The 11,360-nt window shown below is 45.7% G+C and overlaps 3 long non-coding RNA genes across 4 annotated transcripts; 1 reads left to right on the forward strand and 2 right to left on the reverse strand.

Moving 5' to 3' along the window:
* Positions 1 to 1,149: 1,149 nt before the first annotated feature.
* Positions 1,150 to 3,517, reverse strand: LOC123155771 (uncharacterized). 2 transcript variants are annotated; one of them, XR_006477602.1, is made up of 5 exons: positions 2,795 to 3,517; positions 2,264 to 2,607; positions 2,037 to 2,157; positions 1,644 to 1,891; positions 1,150 to 1,537 (listed from the first exon to the last, which is right to left on the reverse strand). It is a non-coding gene; the product is annotated as an uncharacterized lncRNA (long non-coding RNA). The 2 variants fall into 2 exon arrangements; XR_006477601.1 differs by having other exon boundaries at positions 1,644 to 2,157.
* Positions 3,518 to 4,874: 1,357 nt separating this feature from the next.
* Positions 4,875 to 5,366, forward strand: LOC123155773 (uncharacterized). Its single transcript, XR_006477604.1, has 2 exons — positions 4,875 to 4,982; positions 5,058 to 5,366. It is a non-coding gene; the product is annotated as an uncharacterized lncRNA (long non-coding RNA).
* Positions 5,367 to 8,403: 3,037 nt separating this feature from the next.
* Positions 8,404 to 9,734, reverse strand: LOC123155772 (uncharacterized). Its single transcript, XR_006477603.1, has 2 exons — positions 9,287 to 9,734; positions 8,404 to 9,213 (listed from the first exon to the last, which is right to left on the reverse strand). It is a non-coding gene; the product is annotated as an uncharacterized lncRNA (long non-coding RNA).
* Between the last annotated feature and the right edge of the window lie 1,626 nt (positions 9,735 to 11,360).

The raw sequence follows: 11,360 nt of genomic DNA on the forward strand, positions 1-11,360 counted from the left end.
ATATTTTTACTTCGAACTTCTCACTTATTTTACTTTGAACTTCTTAGAAAAGAGTATGGTTTTAAATAAGCAAAATAATCTAGGTTTTTAAATTTGAACTTCTATGTTTTTTGACCATCTCGGTTATTTCAAATTGAACTTTTAGGTTTTTGTTACAAACATCAAATAGTTTTTCTTTGTACACGAATAACAGTTTCTTCGAACTCTCTATTATATTAAATTTGAACGTCGAGAGTTAACATTTTCTACATGACGCTTTTTTTCTTCTTATATGAACATCAAACTTCTCTCTTTTTTTAGTTTGAACCTTTTGGTAATTGGAGCAATCCGAGTTTTGTAATAAACATCTAACCTCTTCGCTTTTTAAATTTGAACATCTAGTTTTTTTACCTTCTTCATTATTTAAATTTGAAATTCTAAGTTTTTTAGAAACAGGGAAAATCCTTTTTTATAAACTTTTTGAACTACTCTGTTTGTTAGTTTGACCTTCTTGGATTTGTAATAAACATTGAACTTCTCTGTTACTTCAATTTGAACTTCTAGGTTGTTACTTCAATTTGAACTTCTAGGTTTCTTTAGAAATAAAGGAAATCCATTACTTCTTAAATAAACATCGACCCATTTTTTTGGGTGAACCCTCAGGGTTTCATGACTTTTCAATTTTTAACATAGAACTGTTCGCTTATTTTTCTTTTCAAGTTTTGTATTTTCTTATTAAGTTTTTTCTACTTCGTATGTTTTATTTTATTTTGACCACTAGATCTTTTTAATTTTTTTATGCCTCGCGTTTAATATTTGAACTTCAGGTGTTCACTTTTTTCGAACAAAATGGATGCAAAAGAAAGTTATTTTCTAGACGCATCATCTATTTGTGTACCTAACTTTGATCCATCTCGAAATCAAAATTCCGGGGCTCTTATATATCATAGTCAATAAATGCTAGTCTTTCTATGTCTGAAAAATATAACTATTGTTTTTTCATGTCCACCTTGCTAAAGGTGCGTGTTGGGTGTTTTCCACCGCAAGGTTGCTCTTGTCCTCTCCTATTTGTATTTTCTAACCACCGCATCATCTCTCTCTTATCCATTTTTATTCTCCATGGCTCCATGTGATGTAGCAGCCGATGCCCAAAGCTAGCAAAACAGTAACTGATCCACCAAACAAAAGGCACAATGTATAGTAGAACAAGTAGTACATCGGCTACATCGTGATTCATTTGGGGCCATCTTTAACGCAGCAGCAGCAGCAATTTTACTCTATTAGTAGGCTGCATGAAAGTCGACCTGTTTTTTTCCCTCTAACTGAACTATCATTAGCCGCGTACAAGCGGACCTGTTGTTCCATGTTGACCAATCCCACCAAGAACAGGCCGAGCCAATGAGAGAACTAGAGCAGGGGCTGCTCCACCATGACCTAGTCGAAGAAGTTCAGTGCATCTCAATCTCTGCCTAGGCCACTTACCCATGTGCCTTCTCACGCACAGCAGAGTGGAGGGTGCATGTTCGCCCGCGCTACCAGAACAACCTGAACTTCTGATCTATTGAAGAGGAACAGAAAATCAACGGTTCAGCAGCAATCTTAGAATTGTAACAAGTCCAGCACATCACAGTCACGATTAGAGATAAAAAAAAGAGTTCACGGACAGGATATTGGGGAGGAGCGGTCACGCTGCGCTACACGCCGAAGTTGGACATCACAGCCGCTGGCGCTCCATTTTTTAACCTGTTTTATGTGTCATTGAAGTCTGCGTTCATGGTAAAAACCACATAAGCAAGCACAACCATGCTTTGGCTAAGCGAGTTAGAGAGAGTGCTATAGAGAAAAAATCCTGTTGACCAAAATTTGTAGTTTATTTACACCACACACCACCAAAAGCACAAGTGTTTTGCACCTGCAGATATAGTTGAACTTCAGACATCAATCAAAATCACTTAGAGAACAAATACAAGACCGGACAGGGGGAGGGATCAATGCTTTGATCTGGATTCAGTTTAATGACAGCGGGAAGGAGCAACTTCAGACATCAATGAGGTCACCTGCCACAAGCATGGTGATGAAGGAGGCGGGACCGGGTGACTACCGTGGACTGCAGCTTACGATGGGCTCGACCTTCCTACTACTGCAGGGCTGGACTGGGATGACCTAAAAAGAAATGATCTGCACGGAACAGTACTGAACTTTCTCAATGTCTACATGCATGTTTTCCATACACTCATATTCATCTATATCTGTACCAGTTTTACATGTCGAACAATATGCGTACCAGTTTAATTGTTTCCAGTAGTAGTTCATCAAGTTGGGGAGTTCTAGATGGGAGTAAAACCGGACCGACTACTGAAAGATCGATATTCAGATATGAAACACCCCTCGAGGAAAGCATCTCCCTGTTTTCTTCAACCCATTCAGTTGATCCTGTCTGCATAAATGTAAACTGTGATCACCGTTGCAGTTGCTTTTAAGGTGCCTACGTATGTATAACAAATGAATGTGGTGCTGGAAGAGAGATCCACTTGCCAATCCGTACTCTTCTGCATCCCAGCTACACAAAATGATGGTCCTTCGAGGCCTCCATCCTTGCTTTTGCAGCACAGAAAACCTTTGCGCTAACTAGATAGACAGGGAGTGAAGTTAACAACATGTTCAGAAGCAGAGATGGTCATATTGTTCAAGATTTCTGCTGATAAGTCAACTCCATTATTCAGAAGGAGCGGTTAGGATTACTGTATTATGCCATGGTGCAGAGTTCAGAGGAAAGAACAGACTACTATATTGCTGGGAACAACACAAGAATCACCTCGATCATAGCTGTTGTTCCGCTGTTGGGGTCGGCGGCTCCGAACTTCTCTGTGCCTATCTTGCATGCACATGCATGTGAAGAAAGTGTGTTCTTCTTTTAGCTTGGCTTCTCCTCACGCCACATGTGGCTGTCGTGCGCACGCAAGCACCAACGACGAAGAAGTTCTAGGCAGAAGAGGAAGACGTCCATGGTGCGCCAACGACGAAGGACGGTGTCTGAGGATGGGCCCCCTGGGTGGCGTGCTTGGGGGCTGGCGGTGGACACCAGCGCTCGTGTGCAGGGAGGGGGGTGCTGATGGTGGCCGGATCGAGGGGCGGGTGCAGCGCAGCGGTCGAATCCAGGCGCGGGGCGACGCGGCGGCCGAACCCAGGCGAGGGAAGCGCCGGGGGCGGCTGTCAGGGGTCGGATCCAGGCGGGGGCAGCTACAGCGCAGATGGAAGGCCGCCGGCGGCTGCCACAGTGGTGGGCAAAGTGGGAGGTGGCTGGCTGCGGCACGGGATCGGCCGCCGTGCTCCCCAGCGGATCCCTTGCGGGGGAGTTGGCCACCGCGGGTAGCGGCGGATCCGGTGGTCGGGGAGGAGGCGACATCCGCTGGGGGCGGGGCGAGGGCGGCGGCGCCGGTTGTGGGCGGGGCGGCGACGGAGGTGCCGGTTGGGGGCGGGGTAGGTGCGGGATGGGAATCACGGGGGTGTTTTTTGTTTTGGAAAGGATCGTGGGGGGTTTCTTGGCTGTACTGTTGGGGAGTTCAGGAACACCGCGCGCCTCCTATATAAGCCGTCATGATCAGAATAGTTATTCTAATATAATGATCATAATAGTGTTATATATATATATATATATATATATATATATTTAATTATTTATTTATTTATTTTTACCTATCTTACCTCTTATCTTACCTACTAATAAACCAGCGATCGCTTCTGGTCGTACGTCGTCGGCGTTTTTGCAAAAAAGTCCCTGATGTTTTAGTTATTCAACCCGCAGTCCTCCTAATAAGTCGAATCTGAACAGTTACGGAGAAAAGAAAAAAAACACAGCCAGCCGCACGACCCAGCCTCCCAATCCCATCTCCACTCGAGCGCGCCACCCCCTCCCCGCCCCGCCTCACCGCACGCCGCCGGCGCGACCCCCGTCGCCGCACACCGCCGCCCCCCGGCCCCCCGTCGCCGCTCTCCGCCGGACCGCCCCCCGTCGCCGTCGCCGCCACCGCCTACCATGGTCGTGCTCCGCCAACACCTACCCCACCAGCGCGCCTACCCCCAACCAAATGCCCCCACACCCGCGGCCTTCCACCACCAGCGACCCACTGCGGCCTTCCACCGTCGGCTACTTTCGGCGTCAGGGGTTGGGGAGGCGGATTCGGGGGCGGGCGAGGCGGCGGGGGTCGCCGGTGACGATGAGGAAGGCAGGCGTAATTTCCCCCCTGACCCCTGCGAACCCTAGCAGCCGCACCAATGCCACCCCGCCGCCAGGCGCCAGCCATCGGGTCGCTTCCCTGCGCCTCCTCGCCTCCCTCTGCTCCAGGCCTCCCTCTCTCGCGCTGCTAGGAGCTGCTCCTGGTGTCTAGCAGCTGCCTTCCCCTCACTCATCGCATCAATCTCCTGCTCCCTCTCTCTCCAACATCCCCCGCTGTCCTCTCGCATCACACACAGGCGGTGGCTGTACATATCTGGTCGGGTGTGGCGTGTGTGGCATCTGTGATGTGCTTCGGCCGACCGGTTGTCCATGCATAGGAAGTGAATGGTTGCAGGCAGAGGAAGCTGTTGGCCGTTGTCAGAGGAGGATTAGGATAGTTCCCTTCATCTTTGTCAGAAAATGATAGTTCCCTTGATTTGTTTTGTTCCGAATTAGTACAAAAGTGCAATGATATTTGTTTTGTGCCGCAGGAGCTTCAAGACAGCAGGGACCAATTGCAACCTTCATTTATCTGTTCTGTGAACCAATTTGTGATGGCTTCTAAATGCACTTGGCTGGAACAGAGCAATTTTTTGGTAGTCTTCAGCCGGGAGAAGATGGGTGCAGAGAAGAGTGAAACGGGCTCAGTCAGGTGTGAAAAGGAGAATTTGAGAGATAGCAATGATGTGGTGCTGCACTGCTGCTCTCTTACTGCTAGCTTGCTACTTCTAGCTAAATTTTGCTATTTCTGCTAGCTGAATTTTGCATAGGCATGGCGAGCTGTTTGGTACGTATACAAATGATGCTGCTATTTTTTTTATTGCTCACACCCGGTCGCCCGCGCTCACGGCCAGTGCTGCAGATTTCGTGGCAGGCCTGCTTATCCTCAATGTGTTCTGACTCGGAGGTTGGAGCCAGTTCGCAACTTTGAATGTTGAAGCTGACAACGGACTCAAGCACTCCACCATATTCTTAGTATTGCATACCGTCACCGCTAAGGACTTAGCCAAGCTGCTTTTAAAAGTCATATAACAACTAAGTGCTAGATATTGTCATAGATAGATTTTGGTGGATAGGAATTTAATAAGCTACAAAGTAGTGTAGGTCGAGATGAACAAAGAATGGTATGCAAAATGTGTAACATTATTTGATACATTTACATTGACAGGTCTGGACTCGCTGGAGGGTTGTATGCTTTTGATTGATGAAGCTTAACACTTCTGCTCACTCATTATTTATTCTATATTCATAAAATATATATTTATTTTGTACTATATCATAGCATGTTTGACGGGCAGACGAAGAGACGGCCATGGTGCTAGCTGATAGCACCTGCTAACTTAAGAAGTCTACATACCTTTTATCTAATAACTAAAAGAGAGTTTCTTACCAACTACTGAGCTTACAAGTCTTAGATCTGTCTCTAAAGCCACTACTCAACTTCATGTTGGTACTTTGTTGTAGAGTATACCTCTATAATTCTCCATCTAAGATAGTACTAAAGTTTATTGATGATGCTTAGTTTCAGGATATGCCTTACAAGCCATCCATGTGAGATATCCAAGGGGTTCAAGACGGATTGAAAAGGAGCTGGAGTAGGTGGTCGATTGAGGAAGGAGCTGGAGCAGAGGTGGAATCGAGGCTGCCCCTACGTGCGCTAAGAAGCTGCCAGAAATTATGAGGCGCCTGCCATCCGGACACTGCTGCGCTTTCTCCATCTCTCAAGGTAAGCCCTCGGCTGCACCTCCCATACTCCCTCCATCCGAATTCAGCAGCCCGCAGCGACAACGTAGCCGACGTCCTCCTCATCCATGACACTCCAATTTTTTTGCTTGTTACAATGCACATCATACACGGTTCTGCATTGTGGTGTGTGTGCCAAAGTTCAAAATTGCATAAGTGCTTGGGGGACTGGAAAGAACATAAAAATTTCTGTTTTCAGTCACAAGTCTGCTCCCCATTGTCGATAGCGTCAAACTCAATGTGGTGCACAAGTGCGAGACAGAAATTTAGTGGAGATGCAAGATGAAAGATGGAACATGATGCTTCAAATTAGCATAATTATAAGGATTACAAACTTTCTCGGGGAAATAAATACAAAGTGATAATATATGTAATTTCATATTTTTTCCAGGAATATGTAATTGCATTTATAGCATCTGTTTTGAACTGTATTTTATATGCCATTTATATATCATGGTGGAACAAAAAAAATTAAATAGAAAAGAATAGCAGTGACCAATGTATATCTGGCAAGTTCAGATATATATCCATGCTTACCTAAAGTTTGTACAATGCATACTGTGGAATCATACAACAAATATTCATGCTTGACTAAATATTCTGCAAGTTTTTTTTGCCGCTGCTCGGTCAAGCACAGCCAACTGCTCGCAACTATGTGCGGTTCTCTTGCCATTTCATGGGGTGTAACCGGAAGTGGCACAAGACTGTAGTTGTGTCGTTCTAAAATTTACTGATGTTGATGTTTCTTTTCAAGATTGTAGTATTGTTTACCAATTTGGTCCCTGACTTATGTACTCATTTCCTTTTCTATTCTTTGTAGATAATTTTCTTTAGTTCATCGAACTACGTGCTAAAACATGTGTATTGTTTCTCAATATATCGGGCATCAACCCACCTCCCATGAGATCTTTGAATTTTCGACGCATATTACATTTGCTGAATTATTTCCTCCAGATAACTATGCTTGGATTCACAAATGCGCGCAATGCTTTCAAGTAGAGGTTAGTTCTACTTAAGCTATGCTATTCCACTTTCAAGTTTTTGGTCCTAGAAGTGTAATACTTGGTAGGTTAGCTGTAGAAGCAGAATGTATATGGCCTGAATTTATATTTCAGAGTGTATAATCTGATTCAGAGTATTTTGACCCCTTGTGTTCTGAAACGTTGTGTTGTATCATTCTGTCCTGAAAGAATAGAAGCAATTCTTCTCTGGGAGAGAATATAAACGTTATTCGCAAACAACATGCATCGTCATTAAGTTTCTTATTACCAGTTTAAACATGGTCAGTAATAGCACAACTAAAGTTTGTGAACAACATATCATTATGAAATGGTTGGTTGGATTGAGTTTTGTATGGATTCTACAAGGGCCATTTCTATGGAATTACAAATTAGTTTTACATTTTTATGGCTGGGCTCATTGTCTTTCGATTGCCCATATTCGGATGGATTTGTTATCAAGTGGACACCACAACCACCATCAATAGGGCGGGAATGGAGGTGTGTGATATTTTTTTCCCGTTGCAACGCACGGGCATTTTTGCTAGTATAATAATAAAGCACGGTGGGTTTTTGTCGTCCGTCACCCTTATTTGCAAAAAAAGTCCCTGCAGTTTGTTCAAATCAACCCGCAATCCATCTTTTAAGTCATACCGAACTGTTTTTTTAGTTTTCTCAGAAACCCCCCTGATATTTTAGGTTTTCTCAAAAACTCCCCTGATATTTTAGGTAATCAACCCGCTGTCCATATTTAAGTCAAACGAATCGTTTTTCTGTATTTTAACAGAAAAACCTCCGACCTTTTGGTTAATCAATCCGCAGTTTATCTAAAAAAAATTGTCCATATCTTTTAAATCGTAACTCCGATTTTAAAATATTATATATGAAATTTAATTAGAAAAATGTGTAGAATCCAAATATGTTGTTACTTTTAGCTGTTAAATATTTCTAAACTATTAATTTGGATGCAAACTTAATCTATAGTGCACAGTCTGTTTTTTTTCGCACTGGCGGAGATCCAAATTGCAAATAAACACACATTAAAACCAGATTGAGAGGGAAAAAACATTGATAACCACGCATGCACAACTCTGAAAAACCTCGCGGGAAAAAACAACATTTTTCTCATCTTATTCTCAGCGTTTGTGTGCGTGCGGTGTGTCTGTATATTTGTGTGTGTGTATGTGTATGAGAGAGACGCCTTAGGACTGACCACATTCAAATGCGTTTTTGTTGTGTGAGCATTGAGACCACCGTCGAAAACACAAATGTGATGCCATTTTAAAATAAAGGACGTCTATGTATCAAGGTCTCGAGTCATGGTTATTGGGTTAAGAGCGTGTGTTTTTTTCAGTCCCGTTGCAACGCACGGGCTCTTTTACTAGTATATATATTATATATTATATATTATATATTATATATTATATATTATATATTATATTATATATATATATATTATAATAATAATAAAGCAAATTAGGTTTCTGTCGTCCATCATGGCATTTTTACAGAAAAGTCCCTCTATTTCTTAATATTCAACCCGCAGTCCAATTTAAAGTTTGTCCTGGTGAGATAACGTTTCGTATTTTGCAAAAAGAACCCTGCCACCACGGCCACCACGGGCACTTATCCACTGCCGGCCTCCACAGACGGGCAGGCGCCGCCGGCACGCTTGCCGCGGCACGAGTTCGTCGGCGCCGGCCTCCGGAGCTGGCCTTGACGGGATGAAGCGTCGCGGCGGAGGGCGATAAGGCGGCCGGCTTGCTCTCTTGGGGCGAGACGCCGCGGTGCTCTGGCTCCGGCAGAGGGCCAGGCGTGGCTTGGCGTCGCCAAGAGCCACGAGGTCATCGGCGCCGGCCTCCTCTCCTTCCCTCCTCTCCCTCCAGTTCTATCTCTCACCTCCCTCTCTCTCTCTCTCCTTCGCAGCAAGCCATGGCTGCCGGGCCTCCATGCCTCCATGCCTCCACGAGCTCGCCGCCGGCCTGTGACTCAAAAGAGAAGGAGACGACGAGAGGCAGTTGAGGCTAATGCGGGAGATGCTCCTGCTGACACGCACATGCAGAATCGCGACGGCGGGTGTCGGTGAAGATTCCGACGAATGACGCGGGCATGCCGATGGGAGTTCTGAGATCTGGGCGGCGCCATTGTTGTGGTGCTGACACGCAAATGCAGGATCGCGACGGCGGGTGTCGGTGAAGGTTCCGAATGATGCGGGCATGACAGCGGCAGTTCTGAGATCCATGGGCGGCGCCATTGTTGTGCTGGAGTTGCTGCATCCTGCTCGAGAGAGAAGAGAGGGTGAGAAGAGAGAGAGGAGACCGGGGAGAAGCGCGGGAAGGAGCTGGCTCACCAGCGGGGTGCTACTGCAGATCGCCGGCGGGAGGTTTGGCTCGACCCACTGGGTTCGCTGCGGGGAAAAAGGGCCCTTGAGAGCTGCCTCCTTCATGGACGAGGGTGCGAGGAGGCGCTCGATCGACTCGCTCAGGTTCGAGCTGCGGGAGAGGGGCGCCTGCTCGTGCCTGCTTCTTGGATGAGGGAGCGAGGAGGCGCTCGCGCTCGAGCACGGCGGGGGATCTGTGGGTGGGATTCGCTTGAGATGGGGAAATTTGTTCTGATCAAGCTGACTATAACAGCCGGGCCACGCGTCCACTACAGGGTCCCACGCACCGCTACCTCACCTCTTTTCTGGTCCAGTCGTTTCCTCCAACCGATCCCTATCCACACACGACCTTATCTCCCCCGCCATAGCGCCCCGTACACATCAAGTGACACACAATTTTTTCTTTTTACAGGGAAAGGGCCGGAAGCAGCTTTAGATAAGACTATGGTGATACAAGTTACATGGAGGTACGAAAAAATGAAAAACACGGCACAACCATCAGATTTTGAGCTCCAGATTTTACTAGAAAGACTCTAACATAAAAGTGGGAAAAGTAACTAGGTCCTCTACCACCAATCTTTAACTGAAGCTCCTGAACACGGACGACCCCGATGCTGCGAGGAGCACCACCCTGCAGGCCTATTCAAAAACTATTTGTGAGTTACAAAATATTTTATATGTACATAAAATATTTGCTTATTCAGAAAATGATCTTGCATTTCGAAAAATGTTCGCTAAATCAAAAAAGTTAGTGGATTTCAAAAATTGTTCCACCAATTTCCAGTTAAATACTCGTCGAATCTAGAAATGTTTGCCCATTCAAGAAAATTATTTAAAAATGTTCACAACTTTAAACAAATGTTTGCAAATAGTATAAAATGTTCATGTATTCAAACAATGTTCTTGATTTTAGAAAATGTTCAAACATTTGTAAAAGTGTTCACGAACTTTATGATGTTTTTTTCTCCTGTTGCAACGCACGGGCCCTTTTGCTAGTATGTATATATATATATATATATATATATATATATATATATATATATATATATATATATATATATATATACCCTAAAAACATCGAGGAGCACCATAGATCGTGAGTTCCGCTGCCGCAAGCGTCTGTAGCCTCCAAAAACCAATCGGGACCCCATTCCGACACCCTGCCGGAGGGGGAATCAATCACCGGTGGTCATCGTCATCATCCCAACGCCCTCCATGACGAGGAGGGAGTAGTTCACCCTCGGGGCTGAGGGTATGTACCGGTAGACATCATGACGCTGTTTTCAGCAGAACTACCGTGGTGTTGTATTTGTGCAGAAATAAAAGTTCTCGGAATGCGCTGAAAATGAACAGAGATTTTTTCTAGAAAATATAAAAAATACTGGAACAAAGAGTTACCGGAGAGGTGGCCCGTGGGGCCCATGAGGGTGGATGGCACGCCCACCCCCCTAGGGCGCGCCCTGTGCCTCGTGGACACCTCGTGGGTCCCCCTAACTTGTTCTTGACGCCAAACCCTCCTATAAATACAGGTACCCCCAGAAAATAACCTTGATCGGGAGTTCCGCCACCGCAAGCCTCTGTAGTCACCAAAAACCTCTCGGGAGCCCGTTCCGGCACCCTACCGAAGGGGGAATCCATCACCAGTGGCCATCTTCATCATCCCGGCGCTCTCCATGGCGAGGAGGGAGTAGTTCGCCCTCGGGGCTGAGGGTATGTACCAGTAGCTATGTGTTTGATCTCTCTCTCCCCCCCTCTCTCTCTCTCGTGTTCTTGATTTGGCACGATATTGATGTATCGCGAGCTTTGCTATTATAGTTTGATCATATGATGTTTCTCCCCCTCTACCTGTCGGTGGGAAATGACACCTATGGGATCACTGGAATCCCTTCTACGGTTGCGGGGCGCGGGGATCGTGAGGAGAGCGGGACTAGTAGACAACACAAGGAGGATTTACCCAGGTTCGGGCCGCAAAGATGCGTAAAACCCTACGATCCTGCTTTGGTGGATGTATTAGTGTTCTTGAGCTCTCGAACTAGCTCTAGGT

The sequence above is a fragment of the Triticum aestivum genome, chromosome 7B, assembly GCF_018294505.1.
Source record: "Triticum aestivum cultivar Chinese Spring chromosome 7B, IWGSC CS RefSeq v2.1, whole genome shotgun sequence".
Classification (NCBI taxonomy): domain Eukaryota; kingdom Viridiplantae; phylum Streptophyta; class Magnoliopsida; order Poales; family Poaceae; genus Triticum; species Triticum aestivum.